Source organism: Phalangium opilio, unplaced genomic scaffold, assembly GCF_054372755.1.
Source record: "Phalangium opilio isolate 3A_F unplaced genomic scaffold, DU_Popi_V2 ptg000390l_1, whole genome shotgun sequence".
NCBI lineage: Eukaryota > Metazoa > Arthropoda > Arachnida > Opiliones > Phalangiidae > Phalangium > Phalangium opilio.
Genome location: NW_028324234.1, coordinates 5,458,629 through 5,480,502, shown reverse-complemented (window position 1 = coordinate 5,480,502; position 21,874 = coordinate 5,458,629). Strand labels below are relative to the sequence as shown.

Below are 21,874 nucleotides of genomic sequence, written 5' to 3'. Positions count from 1 at the left end.
CGTTACAACACCGCTTCCGGGAGAGCTCAAACCACCAGTCTTTTGAATAGCAGCTGAACGCGCTAACCATTGCGCCACGGAAGCCCAAAAATTAAATGGTCGTCAGGTATTTTGGAAAAACCTTGACTTTTAACGTCACATCTGAGACGTCACAATACCGCTCCCGGATGGGCTCGAACCACCAACCTATTGGTTAACAGCCAAACGCGCTAACCATTGAGCCACGGAAGCTCAGAAATTAAATGGTTGTCACGTATTGTGGAAATGTTTTGAGTTTTTACGCTACATCTGAGACCCCACAACACCTCTCCCGGGTGGGCTCGAACCTTCAACCTTTCGATTAACAGCTGAACGCGCTAATCATTGCGCCACGGAAGCCCAAAAATTAAATGTTCGTCAGGTATTGTGGAAAAACTCTGACATTTTACGTTACATCTGAGACGTCACAACACCGCTCCCGGATGGGCTCGAACCACCAACCTATTGGTAAACAGCCGAACGCGCTAACCATTGAGCCACGGAAGCTCAGAGATTAAATTGTTGTCAGGTATTGTGGATAAGTTATGACTTATTACGTTACATCTGAGACCCTACAACACCTCTCACGGTTGGGCTCGAACCACCAACCTTTCGGTTAACAGCCGATCGCGCTAACCATTGCGCCAAGGAAGCCCAAAAAATAAATGGTCGTCAGGTATTGTGGAAAAACTTTGTCTTTCTACGTTACATCTGAGACCTCACAACACCGCTCCCGGTTGGGCTCGAACCACCACCCTATTGGTTAACAGCCGAACGCGCTAACCTTTGAGCCACGGAAGCTCACAAATTAAATGGTCGTCAGGTATTGTGGAAAAATTTTGGCTTTCAACGTTACATTTGAGATCCCAAAACACAGCTCTCGGATGGGCTCGAACCACCAACCTATTTGTTAACAGCCGAATTCGCTAACCATTGAGCCAAGGAAGCTCAGAATTTAAATGGTCGTCAGGTATTGTGGCAAAAATTTGGCTTTCTACGTTACATTTGAGATCCCACACCACCGCTCCCGGGTGGGCTCGAACCACCAACCTATTGGTTAACAGCCGAACGCGCTAACCATTGAGCCACGGAATCTCAGAAATTAAATGGTTGTCACGTATTGTGGATAAGTTTTGACATTTTACGTTACATCTGAGACGCCACAACACCGCTCCCGGATGGGCACGAACCACCAACCTTTAGGTTAAGAGCCGAACGCGCTAACCATTGAGCCACGGAAGCCCAAAAGTTAAATGCTCGTCAGGTATTGTGTAAAAACCTTGACTTTTTGCGTCACATCTGAGACCTCACAACACCGCTCCCGGATGGGCTCGATCAACCAACCTATTGGTTAACAGCCGAACGCGCTAACCATTGCGCCACGGAAGCCCAAAAGTTAAATGCTCGTCAGGTATTGTGTAAAAACCTTGACTTTTTACGTCACATCTGAGACCTCACAACACCGCTCCCGGAAGGGCTCGAACCACCAACCTATTGGTTAACAGCCGAACGCGCTAACCATTGAGCCACGGAAGCTCAGAGATTAAATTGTTGTCAGGTATTGTGGATAAGTTATGACTTATTACGTTACATCTGAGACCCTACAACACCTCTCACGGTTGGGCTCGAACCACCAACCTTTCGGTTAACAGCCGAACGCGCTAACCATTGCGCCAAGGAAGCCCAAAAAATAAATGGTCGTCAGGTATTGTGGAAAAACTTTGTCTTTCTACGTTACATTTGAGATCCCACAACACCGCTCCCGGGTGGGCTCGAACCACCACCCTATTGGTTAAAAGCTGAACGCGCTAACCATTCAGCCACGGAAGCTCAGAAATTAAATGGTTGTCACGTATTGTGGAAAAGTTTTGACTTTTTACGCTACATCTGAGACCCCACAACACCTCTCCCGGTTGGGCTCGAACCACCAACCTTTCGGTTAACAGCCGAACGCGCTAACCATTGCGCCATGGAAGCCCAAAAATTAAATGTTCGTCAGGTATTGTGGAAAAACCTTGACTTTTTACGTCACTTCTGAGACCTCACAACACCGCTCCCGGATGGGCTCGAACCACCAACCTATTGGTTAACAGCCGAACGCGCTAACCATTGAGCGACGGAAGCTCAGAAATTAAATGGTCGTCACGTATTGTGGAAAAACTTTGGCTTTCTACGTTACATTTGAGATCCCACAACACCGCTCCCGGGTGGGCTCGAACCACCAACCTATTGGTTAACAGCCGAACGCGTTAACCATTGCGCCACGGAAGCCCAAAAATTAAATGGTCGTCAGGTATTGTGGAAAAACTTTGGCTTTCTACGTTACGTTTGAGATCCCACAACGCCGCTCCCGGGTTGGCTCGAACCACTAACCTATTTGTTAACTGCTGAACGCGCTAACCATTGCGCCACGGAAGCTAAAAATTAAATGCTCGTCAGGTATTGTGTAAAAACCTTGACTTTTTACGTCACATCTGAGACCTCACAACACCGCTCCCGGATGGGCTCGAACCACCAACCTATTGGTTAACAGCCGAACGCGCTAACCATTGCGCCACGGAAGCCCAAAAATTAAATGTTCGTCAGGTATTGTGGAAAAACTCTGACATTTTACGTTACATCTGAGACCTCACAACACCGCTCCCGGATGGGCTCGAACCATCAACCTATTGGTTAACAGCCGAACGCGCTAACCATTGAGCCACGGAAGCTCAGAAATTAAATGGTTGTCAGGTGTTGTGGAAAAACTTTGGCTTTCTACGTTACATTTGAGACCCCACAACACCTCTCCCGGGTGGGCTCGAACCACCAACCTTTCGATTAACAGCTGAACGTGCTAACCATTGCGCCACGGAATCCCAAAAATTAAATGCTCGTCAGGTATTGTGTAAAAACCTTGACTTTTTACGTCACATCTGAGACCTCACAACACCGCTCCCGGATGGGCTCGAACCACCAACCTATTGGTTAACAGCCGAACGCGCTAACCATTGCGCCACGGAAGCCCAAAAGTTAAATACTCGTCAGGTATTGTGTAAAAACCTTGACTTTTTACGTCACATCTGAGACCTCACAACACCGCTCCCGGATGGGCTCGAACCACCAACCTATTGGTTAACAGCCGAACCCGCTAAACATTGCGCCACGGAAGCCCAAAAGTTAAATGCTCGTCAGGTATTGTGTAAAAACCTTGACTTTTTACGTCACATCTGAGACCTCACAACACCTTTCCCGGATGGGCTCGAACCACCAACCTATTGGTTAACAGCCGAACGCGCTAAACATTGCGCCACGGAATCCCAAAAATTAAATGCTCGTCAGGTATTGTGTAAAAACCTTGACTTTTTACGTCACATCTGAGACCTCACGACACCGCTCCCGGATGGGCTCGAACCACCAACCTATTGGTTAACAGCCGAACGCGCTAACCATTGCGCCACGGAAGCCCAAAAGTTAAATGCTCGACAGGTATTGTGTAAAAACCTTGACTTTTTACGTCACATCTGAGACCTCACAACACCGCTCCCGGATGGGCTCGAACCACCAACCTATTGCTTAACAGCCGAACGCGCTAACCATTGAGCCACGGAAGCTCAGAAATTAAATGGTTGTCAGGTATTGTGGAAAACCTTGACTTTTTACGTCACATCTGAGACCTCACAACACCGCTCCCGGATGGGCTCGAACCACCAACCTATTGGTTAACAGCCGAACGTGCTAACCATTGCGCCACGGAAGCCCAAAAATTAAATGGTCGTCAGGTATTGTGGAAAAATTTTGGCTTTCTACGTTACATTTGAGACCCCACAACACCTCTCCCGGGTGGGCTCGAACCACCAACCTTTCGATTAACAGCTGAACGCGCTAACCATTGCGCCACGGAATCCCAAAAATTAAATGCTCGTCAGGTATTGTGTAAAAACCTTGACTTTTTACGTCACATCTGAGACCTCACAACACCGCTCCCAATTGGGCTCGAACCACCAACCTATTGGTTAACAGCCGAACGCGCTAACCATTGCGCCACGGAAGCCCAAAAGTTAAATGTTCGTCTGGTGTTGTGGAAAAACTCTGACATTTTACGTTACATCTGAGACGTCACAACACCGCTCCCGGGAGGGCTCGAACCACCAACCTTTCGGTTAACAGCTGAACGCGCTGACCATTGCGCCACTGAAGCCCAAAAATTAAATTTTCGTCAGGTATTGAGGTAAAACCTTGACTTTTTACTTCTCATCTGAGACCTCACAACACCGCTCCCGGATGGGCTCGAACCACCAACCTTTCGGTTAACAGCCGAACGCGCTAACCATTCGCCACGGACGCCCAAGAATTAAATGGTCGTCAGGTATTGTGGAAAAACTTTGGCTATTTACGTTACATTTGAGATCCAAAAACACCGCTCCCGGGTGGGCTCGAACCACCAACCTATTGGTTAACAGCCGAACGCGCTAACCATTGAGCCACGGAAGATCAGAAATTAAATGGTTGTCACGTATTGTGGAAAAGTTTTGACTTTTAACGCTACATCTGAGACCCCACAACACCTCTTCCGGGTGGGCTCAAACCACCAACCTTTCGATTAAGAGCTGGACGCGCTAATTACTGCGCCACGGAAGCCCAAAAATTAAATGTTCGTCAGGTATTGTGGAAAAACTCTGACATTTTACGTAACATCTGAGACGTCACAACACCGCTCCCGGATGGGCTCGAACCACCAACCTTTCGGTTAACAGCCGAACGCGCTAGCCATTGCGCCACGGACGCCCAAAAATTAAATGGTTGTCAGGTATTGTTGAAAAGTTACGACTTTTCACGCTACATCTGAGACCCCACAAATCCTCTCTCGTTTGGGCTCGAACCACCAACCTTTCGGTTAACAGCTGAACGCACTAACCATTGCGCCACGGAAGCCCAAAAATTAAATGGTCGTCAGGTATTGTAGAAAAACTTTGGCTATTTACGTTACATTTGAGATCCAAAAACACCGCTCCCGGGTGGGCTCGAACCATCAAGCTATTGGTTAACAGCCGAACGCGCTAACCATTGAGCCACGAAAGATCAGAAAATAAATGGTTATCACGTATTATGGAAAAAGTTTGACTTTTCACGCTACATCTGAGACCTCACAACACCTCTCCCGGGTGGGCTCGAACCACCAACCTTTCGATTAACAGCTGAACGCGCTAACCATTGCGCCACGGAAGCCCAAAAATTAAATGCTCGTCAGGTATTGTGGAAAAACTCTGACATTTTACGTTACATCTGAGACGTCACAACACCGCTCCCGGGAGGGCTCGAACCACCAACCTATTGGTTAACAGCCGAACGTGCTAACCATTGCGCCACGGAAGCCCAAAAATTAAATGGTCGTCAGGTATTGTGGAAAAATTTTGGCTTTCTACGTTACATTTGAGACCCCACAACACCTCTCCCGGGTGGGCTCGAACCACCAACCTTTCGATTAACAGCTGAACGCGCTAACCATTGCGCCACGGAATCCCAAAAATTAAATGCTCGTCAGGTATTGTGTAAAAACCTTGACTTTTTACGTCACATCTGAGACCTCACAACACCGCTCCCAATTGGGCTCGAACCACCAACCTATTGGTTAACAGCCGAACGCGCTAACCATTGCGCCACGGAAGCCCAAAAGTTAAATGTTCGTCTGGTGTTGTGGAAAAACTCTGACATTTTACGTTACATCTGAGACGTCACAACACCGCTCCCGGGAGGGCTCGAACCACCAACCTTTCGGTTAACAGCTGAACGCGCTGACCATTGCGCCACTGAAGCCCAAAAATTAAATTTTCGTCAGGTATTGAGGTAAAACCTTGACTTTTTACTTCTCATCTGAGACCTCACAACACCGCTCCCGGATGGGCTCGAACCACCAACCTTTCGGTTAACAGCCGAACGCGCTAACCATTCGCCACGGACGCCCAAGAATTAAATGGTCGTCAGGTATTGTGGAAAAACTTTGGCTATTTACGTTACATTTGAGATCCAAAAACACCGCTCCCGGGTGGGCTCGAACCACCAACCTATTGGTTAACAGCCGAACGCGCTAACCATTGAGCCACGGAAGATCAGAAATTAAATGGTTGTCACGTATTGTGGAAAAGTTTTGACTTTTAACGCTACATCTGAGACCCCACAACACCTCTTCCGGGTGGGCTCAAACCACCAACCTTTCGATTAAGAGCTGGACGCGCTAATTACTGCGCCACGGAAGCCCAAAAATTAAATGTTCGTCAGGTATTGTGGAAAAACTCTGACATTTTACGTAACATCTGAGACGTCACAACACCGCTCCCGGATGGGCTCGAACCACCAACCTTTCGGTTAACAGCCGAACGCGCTAGCCATTGCGCCACGGACGCCCAAAAATTAAATGGTTGTCAGGTATTGTTGAAAAGTTACGACTTTTCACGCTACATCTGAGACCCCACAAATCCTCTCTCGTTTGGGCTCGAACCACCAACCTTTCGGTTAACAGCTGAACGCACTAACCATTGCGCCACGGAAGCCCAAAAATTAAATGGTCGTCAGGTATTGTAGAAAAACTTTGGCTATTTACGTTACATTTGAGATCCAAAAACACCGCTCCCGGGTGGGCTCGAACCACCAAGCTATTGGTTAACAGCCGAACGCGCTAACCATTGAGCCACGAAAGATCAGAAAATAAATGGTTATCACGTATTATGGAAAAAGTTTGACTTTTCACGCTACATCTGAGACCTCACAACACCTCTCCCGGGTGGGCTCGAACCACCAACCTTTCGATTAACAGCTGAACGCGCTAACCATTGCGCCACGGAAGCCCAAAAATTAAATGCTCGTCAGGTATTGTGGAAAAACTCTGACATTTTACGTTACATCTGAGACGTCACAACACCGCTCCCGGGAGGGCTCGAACCACCAACCTTTCGGTTAACAGCTGAACGCGCTGACCATTGCGCCACTGAAGCCCAAAAGTTAAATGCTCGACAGGTATTGTGTAAAAACCTTGACTTTTTACGTCACATCTGAGACCTCACAACACCGCTCCCGGATGGGCTCGAACCACCAACCTATTGCTTAACAGCCGAACGCGCTAACCATTGAGCCACGGAAGCTCAGAAATTAAATGGTTGTCAGGTATTGTGGAAAACCTTGACTTTTTACGTCACATCTGAGACCTCACAACACCGCTCCCGGATGGGCTCGAACCACCAACCTATTGGTTAACAGCCGAACGTGCTAACCATTGCGCCACGGAAGCCCAAAAATTAAATGGTCGTCAGGTATTGTGGAAAAATTTTGGCTTTCTACGTTACATTTGAGACCCCACAACACCTCTCCCGGGTGGGCTCGAACCACCAACCTTTCGATTAACAGCTGAACGCGCTAACCATTGCGCCACGGAATCCCAAAAATTAAATGCTCGTCAGGTATTGTGTAAAAACCTTGACTTTTTACGTCACATCTGAGACCTCACAACACCGCTCCCAATTGGGCTCGAACCACCAACCTATTGGTTAACAGCCGAACGCGCTAACCATTGCGCCACGGAAGCCCAAAAGTTAAATGTTCGTCTGGTGTTGTGGAAAAACTCTGACATTTTACGTTACATCTGAGACGTCACAACACCGCTCCCGGGAGGGCTCGAACCACCAACCTTTCGGTTAACAGCTGAACGCGCTGACCATTGCGCCACTGAAGCCCAAAAATTAAATTTTCGTCAGGTATTGAGGTAAAACCTTGACTTTTTACTTCTCATCTGAGACCTCACAACACCGCTCCCGGATGGGCTCGAACCACCAACCTTTCGGTTAACAGCCGAACGCGCTAACCATTCGCCACGGACGCCCAAAAATTAAATGGTCGTCAGGTATTGTGGAAAAACTTTGGCTATTTACGTTACATTTGAGATCCAAAAACACCGCTCCCGGGTGGGCTCGAACCACCAACCTATTGGTTAACAGCCGAACGCGCTAACCATTGAGCCACGGAAGATCAGAAATTAAATGGTTGTCACGTATTGTGGAAAAGTTTTGACTTTTAACGCTACATCTGAGACCCCACAACACCTCTTCCGGGTGGGCTCAAACCACCAACCTTTCGATTAAGAGCTGGACGCGCTAATTACTGCGCCACGGAAGCCCAAAAATTAAATGGTCGTCAGGTATTGTAGAAAAACTTTGGCTATTTACGTTACATTTGAGATCCAAAAACACCGCTCCCGGGTGGGCTCGAACCACCAAGCTATTGGTTAACAGCCGAACGCGCTAACCATTGAGCCACGAAAGATCAGAAAATAAATGGTTATCACGTATTATGGAAAAAGTTTGACTTTTCACGCTACATCTGAGACCTCACAACACCTCTCCCGGGTGGGCTCGAACCACCAACCTTTCGATTAACAGCTGAACGCGCTAACCATTGCGCCACGGAAGCCCAAAAATTAAATGCTCGTCAGGTATTGTGGAAAAACTCTGACATTTTACGTTACATCTGAGACGTCACAACACCGCTCCCGGGAGGGCTCGAACCACCAACCTTTCGGTTAACAGCTGAACGCGCTGACCATTGCGCCACTGAAGCCCAAAAGTTAAATGCTCGACAGGTATTGTGTAAAAACCTTGACTTTTTACGTCACATCTGAGACCTCACAACACCGCTCCCGGATGGGCTCGAACCACCAACCTATTGCTTAACAGCCGAACGCGCTAACCATTGAGCCACGGAAGCTCAGAAATTAAATGGTTGTCAGGTATTGTGGAAAACCTTGACTTTTTACGTCACATCTGAGACCTCACAACTTCGCTCCCGGATGGGCTCGAACCACCAACCTATTGGTTAACAGCCGAACGTGCTAACCATTGCGCCACGGAAGCCCAAAAATTAAATGGTCGTCAGGTATTGTGGAAAAATTTTGGCTTTCTACGTTACATTTGAGACCCCACAACACCTCTCCCGGGTGGGCTCGAACCACCAACCTTTCGATTAACAGCTGAACGCGCTAACCATTGCGCCACGGAATCCCAAAAATTAAATGCTCGTCAGGTATTGTGTAAAAACCTTGACTTTTTACGTCACATCTGAGACCTCACAACACCGCTCCCAATTGGGCTCGAACCACCAACCTATTGGTTAACAGCCGAACGCGCTAACCATTGCGCCACGGAAGCCCAAAAGTTAAATTTTCGTCTGGTGTTGTGGAAAAACTCTGACATTTTACGTTACATCTGAGACGTCACAACACCGCTCCCGGGAGGGCTCGAACCACCAACCTTTCGGTTAACAGCTGAACGCGCTGACCATTGCGCCACTGAAGCCCAAAAATTAAATTTTCGTCAGGTATTGAGGTAAAACCTAGACTTTTTACTTCTCATCTGAGACCTCACAACACCGCTCCCGGATGGGCTCGAACCACCAACCTTTCGGTTAACAGCCGAACGCGCTAACCATTCGCCACGGACGCCCAAAAATTAAATGGTCGTCAGGTATTGTGGAAAAACTTTGGCTATTTACGTTACATTTGAGATCCAAAAACACCGCTCCCGGGTGGGCTCGAACCACCAACCTATTGGTTAACAGCCGAACGCGCTAACCATTGAGCCACGGAAGATCAGAAATTAAATGGTTGTCACGTATTGTGGAAAAGTTTTGACTTTTAACGCTACATCTGAGACCCCACAACACCTCTTCCGGGTGGGCTCAAACCACCAACCTTTCGATTAAGAGCTGGACGCGCTAATTACTGCGCCACGGAAGCCCAAAAATTAAATGTTCGTCAGGTATTGTGGAAAAACTCTGACATTTTACGTAACATCTGAGACGTCACAACACCGCTCCCGGATGGGCTCGAACCACCAACCTTTCGGTTAACAGCCGAACGCGCTAGCCATTGCGCCACGGACGCCCAAAAATTAAATGGTTGTCAGGTATTGTTGAAAAGTTACGACTTTTCACGCTACATCTGAGACCCCACAAATCCTCTCTCGTTTGGGCTCGAACCACCAACCTTTCGGTTAACAGCTGAACGCACTAACCATTGCGCCACGGAAGCCCAAAAATTAAATGGTCGTCAGGTATTGTAGAAAAACTTTGGCTATTTACGTTACATTTGAGATCCAAAAACACCGCTCCCGGGTGGGCTCGAACCACCAAGCTATTGGTTAACAGCCGAACGCGCTAACCATTGAGCCACGAAAGATCAGAAAATAAATGGTTATCACGTATTATGGAAAAAGTTTGACTTTTCACGCTACATCTGAGACCTCACAACACCTCTCCCGGGTGGGCTCGAACCACCAACCTTTCGATTAACAGCTGAACGCGCTAACCATTGCGCCACTGAAGCCCAAAAATTAAATTTTCGTCAGGTATTGAGGTAAAACTTTGACTTTTTACTTCACATCCTAGACCTCACAACACCGCTCCCGGATGGGCTCCAACCACCAACCTTTCGATTGACAGCCGAACGCGCTAACCATTGAGCCACGGAAGCTCAGAAATAAAATGGTTGTCACGTATTGTGGAAAAGTTTTGACTTTTTACGCTACATCTGAGACCCCACAACACCTCTTCCGGGTGGGCTCGAACCACCAACCTTTCGATTAACAGCTGAACGCGCTAACCATTGCGCCACGGAAGCTCAAAAATTAAATTTTCGTCAGGTATTGTGGAAAAACTCTGACATTTTACGTTACATCGGAGACATCACAACACCGCTCCCGGATGGGCTAGAACCTCCAACCTATTGGTTAACAGCCGAACGCGCTAACCATTGAGCCACGGAAGCTCAGAAATTAAATGGTTGTCAGGTATTGTTGAAAAGTTACGACTTTTCAAGCTACATCTGAGACCCCACAAAACCTCTCTCGTTTGGGCTCGAACCACCAACCTTTCGGTTAACAGCTGAACACGCTGACCATTGCGCCACTGAAGCCCAAAAATTAAATGTTCGTCAGGTATTGTGGAAAAACTCCGACATTTTACGTTACATCTGAGACGTCACAACACTGCTCCCGGATGGGCTCGAACCACCAACCTATTGGTTAATAGCCGAACGCGCTAACCATTGCGCCACTGAAGCCCAAAAATTAAATTTTCGTCAGGTATTGAGGTAAAACTTTGACTTTTTACTTCACATCTGAGGCCTCACAAAACCGCTCCCGGATGGGCTCGAACCACCAACCTTTCGGTTAACAGCCGAACGCGCTAACCATTCGCCACGGACGCCCAAAAATTAAATGGTCGTCAGGTATTGTGGAAAAACTTTGGCTATTTACGTTACATTTGAGATCCAAAAACACCGCTCCCGGGTGGGCTCGAACCACCAACCTATTGGTTAACAGCCGAACGCGCTAACCATTGAGCCACGAAAGCTCAGAAAATAAATGGTTGTCACGTATTGTGGAAAGGTTTTGACTTTTTACGCTACATATGAGACCCAACAACACCTCTCCCGGATAGGCTCGAACCACCAACCAATTGGTTAACAGCCGAACGCGCTAACCATTGAGCCACAGAAGCTCAGAAATTAAATGGTTGTCAGGTATTGTTGAAAAGTTACGACTTTTCACGCTACATCTGAGACCCCACAAATCCTCTCTCGTTTGGGCTCGAACCACCAACCTTTCGATTAACAGCTGAACGCACTAACCATTGCGCCACGGAAGCCCAAAAATTAAATGGTCGTCAGGTATTGTAGAAAAACTTTGGCTATTTACGTTACATTTGAGATCCAAAAACACCGCTCCCGGGTGGGCTCGAACCACCAAGCTATTGGTTAACAGCCGAACGCGCTAACCATTGAGCCACGAAAGATCAGAAAATAAATGGTTATCACGTATTATGGAAAAAGTTTGACTTTTCACGCTACATCTGAGACCTCACAACACCTCTCCCGGGTGGGCTCGAACCACCAACCTTTCGATTAACAGCTGAACGCGCTAACCATTGCGCCACTGAAGCCCAAAAATTAAATTTTCGTCAGGTATTGAGGTAAAACTTTGACTTTTTACTTCACATCCTAGACCTCACAACACCGCTCCCGGATGGGCTCCAACCACCAACCTTTCGATTGACAGCCGAACGCGCTAACCATTGAGCCACGGAAGCTCAGAAATAAAATGGTTGTCACGTATTGTGGAAAAGTTTTGACTTTTTACGCTACATCTGAGACCCCACAACACCTCTTCCGGGTGGGCTCGAACCACCAACCTTTCGATTAACAGCTGAACGCGCTAACCATTGCGCCACGGAAGCTCAAAAATTAAATTTTCGTCAGGTATTGTGGAAAAACTCTGACATTTTACGTTACATCGGAGACATCACAACACCGCTCCCGGATGGGCTAGAACCTCCAACCTATTGGTTAACAGCCGAACGCGCTAACCATTGAGCCACGGAAGCTCAGAAATTAAATGGTTGTCAGGTATTGTTGAAAAGTTACGACTTTTCAAGCTACATCTGAGACCCCACAAAACCTCTCTCGTTTGGGCTCGAACCACCAACCTTTCGGTTAACAGCTGAACACGCTGACCATTGCGCCACTGAAGCCCAAAAATTAAATGTTCGTCAGGTATTGTGGAAAAACTCCGACATTTTACGTTACATCTGAGACGTCACAACACTGCTCCCGGATGGGCTCGAACCACCAACCTATTGGTTAATAGCCGAACGCGCTAACCATTGCGCCACTGAAGCCCAAAAATTAAATTTTCGTCAGGTATTGAGGTAAAACTTTGACTTTTTACTTCACATCTGAGGCCTCACAAAACCGCTCCCGGATGGGCTCGAACCACCAACCTTTCGGTTAACAGCCGAACGCGCTAACCATTCGCCACGGACGCCCAAAAATTAAATGGTCGTCAGGTATTGTGGAAAAACTTTGGCTATTTACGTTACATTTGAGATCCAAAAACACCGCTCCCGGGTGGGCTCGAACCACCAACCTATTGGTTAACAGCCGAACGCGCTAACCATTGAGCCACGAAAGCTCAGAAAATAAATGGTTGTCACGTATTGTGGAAAGGTTTTGACTTTTTACGCTACATATGAGACCCAACAACACCTCTCCCGGATAGGCTCGAACCACCAACCAATTGGTTAACAGCCGAACGCGCTAACCATTGAGCCACAGAAGCTCAGAAATTAAATGGTTGTCAGGTATTGTTGAAAAGTTACGACTTTTCACGCTACATCTGAGACCCCACAAATCCTCTCTCGTTTGGGCTCGAACCACCAACCTTTCGGTTAACAGCCGAATGCGCTAACCATTCGCCACGGACGCCCAAAAATTAAATGGTCGTCAGGTATTGTGGAAAAACTTTGGCTATTTACGTTACATTTGAGATCCAAAAACACCGCTCCCGGGTGGGCTCGAACCACCAACCTATTGGTTAACAGCCGAACGCGCTAACCATTGAGCCACGAAAGCTCAGAAAATAAATGGTTGTCACGTATTGTGGAAAGGTTTTGACTTTTTACGCTACATATGAGACCCAACAACACCTCTCCCGGGTGGGCTCGAACCACCAACCTTTCGATTAACAGCTGAACGCGCTAACCATTGCGCCACGCAAGCCCAAAAATTAAATGTTCGTCAGGTATTGTGGAAAAACTCTGACATTTTACGTTACATCTGAGACGTCACAACACTTCTCCCGGATAGGCTCGAACCACCAACCAATTGGTTAACAGCCGAACGCGCTAACCATTGAGCCACAGAAGCTCAGAAATTAAATGGTTGTTAGGTTTTGTGGATAAGTTATGACTTTTTACGTTACATCTGAGACCCTACAACACCTCTCCCAGGTGGGCTCGAACCACCATCCTTTCGGTTAACAGCTGAACGCGCTAACCATTGCGCCACGGAAGCCCAAAAAATAAATGCTCGTCAGGTATTGAGGTAAAACTTTGACTTTTTACTTCACATCCGAGACCTCACAACACCGCTCCCGGATGGGCTCGAACCACCAACCTTTCGATTAACAGCCGAACGCGCTAACCATTGAGCCACGGAAGCTCAGAAATTAAATGGTTGTCACGTATTGTGGAAAAGTTTTGACTTTTTACGCTACATCTGAGACCCCACATCACCTCTTCCGGGTGGGCTCGAACCACCAACCTTTCGATTAACAGCTGAACGCGCTAACCATTGCGCCACGGAAGCCCAAAAATTAAATGTTCGTCAGGTATTGTGGAAAAACTCTGACATTTTACGTTACATCTGAGACATCAGAACACCGCTCCCGGATGGGCTAGAACCACCAACCTATTGGTTAACAACCGAACGCGCTAACCATTGAGCCACGGAATCTCAGAAATTAAATGGTTGTCAGATATTGTTGAAAAGTTACGACTTTTCACGCTACATCTGAGACCCCACAAAACCTCTCTCGTTTGGGCTCGAACCACCAACCTTTCGGTTAACAGCTGAACGCGCTGACCATTGCGCCACTGAAGCCCAAAAATTAAATGTTCGTCAGGTATTGTGGAAAAATTCTGACATTTTACGTTACATCTGAGACGTCACAACACTTCTCCCGGATGGGCTCGAACCACCAACCTATTGGTTAATAGCCGAACGCGCTAACCATTGCGCCACTGAAGCCCAAAAATTAAATTTTCGTCAGGTATTGAGGTAAAACTTTGACTTTTTACTTCACATCTGAGGCCTCACAAAACCGCTCCCGGATGGGCTCGAACCACCAACCTTTCGGTTAACAGCCGAATGCGCTAACCATTCGCCACGGACGCCCAAAAATTAAATGGTCGTCAGGTATTGTGGAAAAACTTTGGCTATTTACGTTACATTTGAGATCCAAAAACACCGCTCCCGGGTGGGCTCGAACCACCAACCTATTGGTTAACAGCCGAACGCGCTAACCATTGAGCCACGAAAGCTCAGAAAATAAATGGTTGTCACGTATTGTGGAAAGGTTTTGACTTTTTACGCTACATATGAGACCCAACAACACCTCTCCCGGGTGGGCTCGAACCACCAACCTTTCGATTAACAGCTGAACGCGCTAACCATTGCGCCACGCAAGCCCAAAAATTAAATGTTCGTCAGGTATTGTGGAAAAACTCTGACATTTTACGTTACATCTGAGACGTCACAACACTTCTCCCGGATAGGCTCGAACCACCAACCAATTGGTTAACAGCCGAACGCGCTAACCATTGAGCCACAGAAGCTCAGAAATTAAATGGTTGTTAGGTTTTGTGGATAAGTTATGACTTTTTACGTTACATCTGAGACCCTACAACACCTCTCCCAGGTGGGCTCGAACCACCATCCTTTCGGTTAACAGCCGAACGCGCTAACCATTGCGCCAAGGAAGCCCAAAAATTAAATGGTTGTCACGTATTGTGGAAAAATTTTGACTTTTAACGCTACATCTGAGACCCCACAACACCTCTTCCGGGTGGGCTCGAACCACCAACCTTTCGATTAACAGCTGAACGCGCTAACCATTGCGCCACGGAAGCCCAAAAATTAAATGTTCGTCAGGTATTGTGGAAAAACTCTCACATTTTACGTTACATCTGAGACGTCACAACACCGCTCCCGGGAGGGCTCGAACAACCAACCTTTCGGTTAACAGCTGAACGCGCTGACCATTGCGCCACTGAAGCCCAAAAATTAAATTTTCGTCAGGTATTGAGGTAAAACTTTGACTTTTTACTTCACATCCGAGACCTCACAACACCGCTCCCGGATGGGATCGAACCACCAACCTTTCGATTGACAGCCGAACGCGCTAACCATTGAGCCACGGAAGCTCAGAAATTAAATGGTTGTCACGTATTGTGGAAAAGTTTTGACTTTTTACGCTACATCTGAGACCCCACAACACCTCTTCCGGGTGGGCTCGAACCACCAACCTTTCGATTAACAGCTGAACGCGCTAACCATTGCGCCACGGAAGCCCAAAAATTAAATGTTCGTCCGGTATTGTGGAAAAACTCTGACATTTTACGTTACATCTGAGACATCACAACACCGCTCCCGGATGGGCTAGAACCTCCAACCTATAGGTTAACAGCCGAACGCGCTAACCATTGAGCCACGGAAGCTCAGAAATTAAATGGTTGTCAGGTATTGTTGAAAAGTTACGACTTTTCAAGCTACATCTGAGACCCCACAAAACCTCTCTCGTTTGGGCTCGAACCACCAACCTTTCGGTTAACAGCTGAACGCGCTGACCATTGCGCCACTGAAGCCCAAAAATTAAATGTTCGTCAGGTATTGTGGAAAAACTCCGACATTTTACGTTACATCTGAGACGTCACAACACTTCTCCCGGATGGGCTCGAACCACCTACCTATTGGTTAATAGCCGAACGCGCTAACCATTGCGCCACGGAAGCCCAAAATTTAAATGGTCGTCAGGTGCTGTGGAAAAACTATGACATTTTACGTTACATCTGAGACCTCACAACACCGCTCCCGGATGGGCTCGAACCACCAACCTATTGGTTATCAGCCGAACGCGCTAACCATTGAGCCACGGAAGCTCTGTAATTAATTGGTTGTCAGGTATTGTGGAGAAACTCAGACTTTTTACATTATATCTGAGACCCCACAAAACGCTCCCGGGTGGGCTCGTACCACCAACCTTTCGATTAACAGCTGAACGCGCTAACCATTGCGCCACGGAAGCCCAAAAATTCAATGTTCGACAGGTATTGTGGAAAAACTCTGACATTTTATGTTACATTTGAGACGTCACAACACCGCTCCCGGGAGAGCTCAAACCACCAGTCTTTTGAATAGCAGCTGAACGCGCTAACCATAGCGCCACGGAAGCCCAAAAATTAAATGGTCGTCAGGTATTTTGGAAAAACATTGACTTTTAACGTCACATCTGAGACGTCACAATACCGCTCCCGGATGGGCTCGAACCACCAACCTATTGGTTAACAGCCGAACGCGCTGACCATTGCGCCACTGAAGCCCAAAAATTAAATGTTCGTCAGGTATTGTGGAAAAACTCCGACATTTTACGTTACATCTGAGACGTCACAACACTTCTCCCGGATGGGCTCGAACCACCTACCTATTGGTTAATAGCCGAACGCGCTAACTATTGCGCCACGGAAGCCCAAAATTTAAATGGTCGTCAGGTGCTGTGGAAAAACTATGACATTTTACGTTACATCTGAGACCTCACAACACCGCTCCCGGATGGGCTCGAACCACCAACCTATTGGTTATCAGCCGAACGCGCTAACCATTGAGCCACGGAAGCTCTGTAATTAATTGGTTGTCAGGTATTGTGGAGAAACTCAGACTTTTTACATTATATCTGAGACCCCACAAAACGCTCCCGGGTGGGCTCGTACCACCAACCTTTCGATTAACAGCTGAACGCGCTAACCATTGCGCCACGGAAGCCCAAAAATTCAATGTTCGACAGGTATTGTGGAAAAACTCTGACATTTTATGTTACATTTGAGACGTCACAACACCGCTCCCGGGAGAGCTCAAACCACCAGTCTTTTGAATAGCAGCTGAACGCGCTAACCATTGCGCCACGGAAGCCCAAAAATTAAATGGTCGTCAGGTATTTTGGAAAAACATTGACTTTTAACGTCACATCTGAGACGTCACAATACCGCTCCCGGATGGGCTCGAACCACCAACCTATTGGTTAACAGCCGAACGCGCTAACCATTGAGCCACGGAAGCCCAAAATTAAATGCTCGTCAGGTATTGTGTAAAAACCTTGACTTTTTACGTCACATCTGAGACCTCACAACACCGCTCCCGGATGGGCTCGAACCACCAACCTATTGGTTAACAGCCGAACGCGCTAACCATTGAGCCACGGAAGCCCAAAAATTCAATGTTCGACAGGTATTGTGGAAAAACTCTGACATTTTATGTTACATTTGAGACGTTACAACACCGCTTCCGGGAGAGCTCAAACCACCAGTCTTTTGAATAGCAGCTGAACGCGCTAACCATTGCGCCACGGAAGCCCAAAAATTAAATGGTCGTCAGGTATTTTGGAAAAACCTTGACTTTTAACCTCACATCTGAGACGTCACAATACCGCTCCCGGATGGGCTCGAACCACCAACCTATTGGTTAACAGCCAAACGCGCTAACCATTGAGCCACGGAAGCTCAGAAATTAAATGGTTGTCACGTATTGTGGAAATGTTTTGACTTTTTACGCTACATCTGAGACCCCACAACACCTCTTCCGGGTGGGCTCGAACCTTCAACCTTTCGATTAACAGCTGAACGCGCTAATCATTGCGCCACGGAAGCCCAAAAATTAAATGTTCGTCAGGTATTGTGGAAAAACTCTGACATTTTACGTTACATCTGAGACGTCACAACACCGCTCCCGGATGGGCTCGAACCACACACCTATTGGTTAACAGCCGAACGCGCTAACCTTTGAGCCACGGAAGCTCAGAAATTAAATGGTTGTCACGTATTGTGGATAAGTTTTGACTTTTTACGCTACATCTGAGACCCCACAACACCTCTTCCGGGTGCGCTTGAACCACCAGCCTTTCGATTAACAGTTGAACGCGCTAATAATTGCGCCAAGGAAGCCCAAAAATTAAATGTTCGTCAGGTATTGTGGAAAAACTCTGACATTTTACGTTACATCTGAGACGTCACAACACCGCTCCCGGATGAGCTCGAACATTAACCTTTCGGTTAACAGCTGAACGCGCTGACCATTGCGCCACGGAAGCCCAAAAATTAAATGGTCGTCAGGTATTGTGGAAAAATTTTAGCTTTCAACGTTACATTTGAGATCCCAAAACACAGCTCCCGGATGGGCTCGAACCACCAACCTATTTGTTAACAGCCGAATTCGCTAACCATTGAGCCAAGGAAGCTCAGAATTTAAATGGTCGTCAGATGTTGTGGAAAAAACCTTGACTTTTTACTTCACATTTGATACGTCACAACACCGCTCCCGGATGGGCTCGAACCACACACCTATTGGTTAACAGCCGAACGCGCTAACCTTTGAGCCACGGAAGCTCAGAAATTAAATGGTTGTCAGGTATTGTAGATAAGTTAAGACTTTTTACCTCTCCGAGTGACGTATGTCACGGAGAGGTTCTAATTTCGAAGTGTCTGTGTGTCTGTCTGTGTGTCTGTGTGTCTGTCTGTCCGTTGTTACACCCACGTGACCGCGTTCGCAGTTTGCAAATCGGAGCAAACGTGTATTCAATTTCCAGACCGTATTTACAGTCCCGGAAATTGCATTCGACTTACAGGCTATTACTCCATTGCCTGTTTAACAACTCTGTTCATTTTTCCACCCCACATGGACACCAGTCTGAACTTATTGGCTTCTAAACACCACCATCTTCTAGTCTTTCACCCATTCCACATGGACACCAGTCTGAACTTACTGGCTTCTAAACACCACCACCACCTTCTCGTCTTTGTCCATTCCACATGGACACCAGTCTGTACTTGCTGGCTTCTAAACACCACCATCTTCTATCCTTTGTCCATCCCACATGGACACCAGTCTGCACACCTGGCTTCTAACAACACCATCATCCTTAAGGTTAAGACATACGCGGCGATCGGCTAGGGTTACGAGAAACGTCTAGCCTTCCATTGACGGGGTCTTCCGCCAAGGTTCACGCAATTGCGATGTTCTTATCCGTAGCTGCGATTCGACACCATTATATACTACCTATTTGAGTAACGCGAAGCAAGCGGCGTATGCTTCATTTCAAACGCCAATATTAGTCAAGTCTCTCAAGAATGTTTAATTGTTCTTTATCAAAACGATGTAACGTTCAATAAGGCGAACAACTAACGAAGAAAATATATTATAATAATTATATTTGTTATATTTATTTTAGTATTTAAAGTAATCTTGTCTCTCAAAACAAAATTAATACGGAAAGGGTAAAACAGCAGTCTATGTGTTTGTCTGTGTTTGTCTGTGTGTGTCCGTCCGTTGTTACACTAGTGCTTCGCGTTAGCAATTCGCCTTGTGTTGATGTGGAAAGAAATTCTACAAAACCTTAATATTTGGTTTTCTCATAATGTAAAATTAATATATGGAAATATTTTTCGTAATTTCGATGCCTTTAGTAGTTTTGTAGCTTTAAAGCTCTGTTTCATTTTGATATCACAGGAATATTTTTTATAATTATTATTTGAAATGGATGTTTATATATTACTTAAGCTATACTACATCTGTTTATAGCATAAACCTTTCGTTATTGATAACAAGGAGAACGCTACTGTGTCGGTCAAATGAACTTTTGTTTTTCAATAGGCCTAGTGAACCCAAAAGTAAACGCTTGGGTTTTGTTTTCGTTTCTGTAATGCAGAGACATTAACGGTTCAGAGTGGGCCGAAAGTTAAATACACTGTTAGCAATGTCATACAGAAAGGGATTTGGTTTTAGAATTTTGACGTCACGGTGCTCAGAGCTCAGCGCTGAGCCAGCGCGGTCACCAAAGAAAATAGTCGAGTTTTTGGATAACGTGACGTAAAACGCGTAGTTGTCAGCTTGGCGGTAAAAACATGGAGGTATTATTACAAATAGCTCTTGCTGATTCTGATGGGACTATACCTATTTAATTGGCGTGAAACCAGTTGATCACGCGAGAATTTTAAGAGAGATGTTAGTTTCTAATTTTAATTATAAAAGTTGTTCTTATCTATCTCTATAAATATGTTATCATACAATTTTTGTTAAACCTTGGTACCTTGCACGCTTTATTGCACTAGCGTAATTTTTAAAACACCGATGACCGGAGAAAAGCGTTCAGCAAAGCTATGATGACAGAGCTCACCGGTTAACGTTTTCCAAAATCCGCTGTCTTTTTGGTGAGCTCTGCTGAAGGCAGCGCAGATCAGTGAAAGGTCTGATCGTTATCGGGTTCTAGCTTCGTGTTTTCATGCGTTATATGGTGCGCAATTACTTTCAATGCGTGTAGCCACAAATACGCTTTGGTGTTATGTAACGTTAACAGTCATGTTGACAAATTAAGAAAATCGTCGAGGTGAACCGAGAGGATAGTGTTTACACGGCAACCCTGTTGTGAATCTGGCTTTGAACATAGAGGGTATACAGTTGAGGAGTAGAAAATGGGGCCTTTACAAACACGTAAAGGTAATATCCCTCTAAAGTTTTATCCCTTTATTTCCCGTTTTTTCCCCATCGGATGATTTTAATGTGCACAAGTATATCCTTATTGGATGTAAAAAGTCGTCTGATTTACAGTATATTCGCTATGCTTTGTATACTTCTTTAATATTTCATAAAATTAACTTCAGCATTTGTTCATTAAAAAGAAACATTTCCATATATGGGTAATCTTGTCTCGGAGAGGTAATATTTTGGTTTTCCCAACTTGTTACGTTACATCTGAGACCCTACAACACCTCTCCCGGGTGGGCTCGAACCTTCAACCTTTCGATTAACAGCTGAACGCGCTAATCATTGCGCCACGGAAGCCCAAAAATTAAATGTTCGTCAGGTATTGTGGAAAAACTCTGACATTTTACGTTACATCTGAGACCTCACAACACCGCTCCCGGATGGGCTCGAACCACCAACCTATTGGTTAACAGCCGAACGCGCTAACCATTGCGCCACGGAATCCCAAAATTTAAATGGTCGTCAGGTGTTGTGGAAAAAACCTTGACTTTTTACATCACATCTGAGACGTCACAACACCGCTCCCGGATGGGCTCGAACCACACACAAAACCTGACGAGCATTTAATTTTTGGGCTTCCGTGGCGCAATGGTTAGCGCGTTCTGCTGTTGACCCATAGGTTGGTGGTTCGAGCCCACCCGGGAGCGGTGTTGTGGGATCTCAAATGTAACGTAGAAAGCCAAAGTT

General features: G+C 46.4%; 7 non-coding genes across 7 annotated transcripts; all 7 read right to left on the bottom strand.

The window, feature by feature from the left end:
• Positions 1 to 10,440: 10,440 nt before the first annotated feature.
• TRNAD-GUC (transfer RNA aspartic acid (anticodon GUC)) lies at positions 10,441 to 10,513 on the bottom strand. The gene has a single exon. It is a non-coding gene; the product is annotated as a tRNA-Asp (tRNA).
• A 515-nt stretch (positions 10,514 to 11,028) lies between these two features.
• TRNAN-AUU (transfer RNA asparagine (anticodon AUU)) lies at positions 11,029 to 11,101 on the bottom strand. The gene has a single exon. It is a non-coding gene; the product is annotated as a tRNA-Asn (tRNA).
• A 955-nt stretch (positions 11,102 to 12,056) lies between these two features.
• TRNAD-GUC (transfer RNA aspartic acid (anticodon GUC)) lies at positions 12,057 to 12,129 on the bottom strand. The gene has a single exon. It is a non-coding gene; the product is annotated as a tRNA-Asp (tRNA).
• A 515-nt stretch (positions 12,130 to 12,644) lies between these two features.
• Positions 12,645 to 12,717, bottom strand: TRNAN-AUU (transfer RNA asparagine (anticodon AUU)). The gene has a single exon. It is a non-coding gene; the product is annotated as a tRNA-Asn (tRNA).
• Positions 12,718 to 15,728: 3,011 nt separating this feature from the next.
• TRNAD-GUC (transfer RNA aspartic acid (anticodon GUC)) lies at positions 15,729 to 15,801 on the bottom strand. The gene has a single exon. It is a non-coding gene; the product is annotated as a tRNA-Asp (tRNA).
• A 662-nt stretch (positions 15,802 to 16,463) lies between these two features.
• Positions 16,464 to 16,536, bottom strand: TRNAI-GAU (transfer RNA isoleucine (anticodon GAU)). The gene has a single exon. It is a non-coding gene; the product is annotated as a tRNA-Ile (tRNA).
• Positions 16,537 to 17,197: 661 nt separating this feature from the next.
• On the bottom strand, positions 17,198 to 17,270 carry TRNAI-GAU (transfer RNA isoleucine (anticodon GAU)). The gene has a single exon. It is a non-coding gene; the product is annotated as a tRNA-Ile (tRNA).
• Positions 17,271 to 21,874: the final 4,604 nt, after the last annotated feature.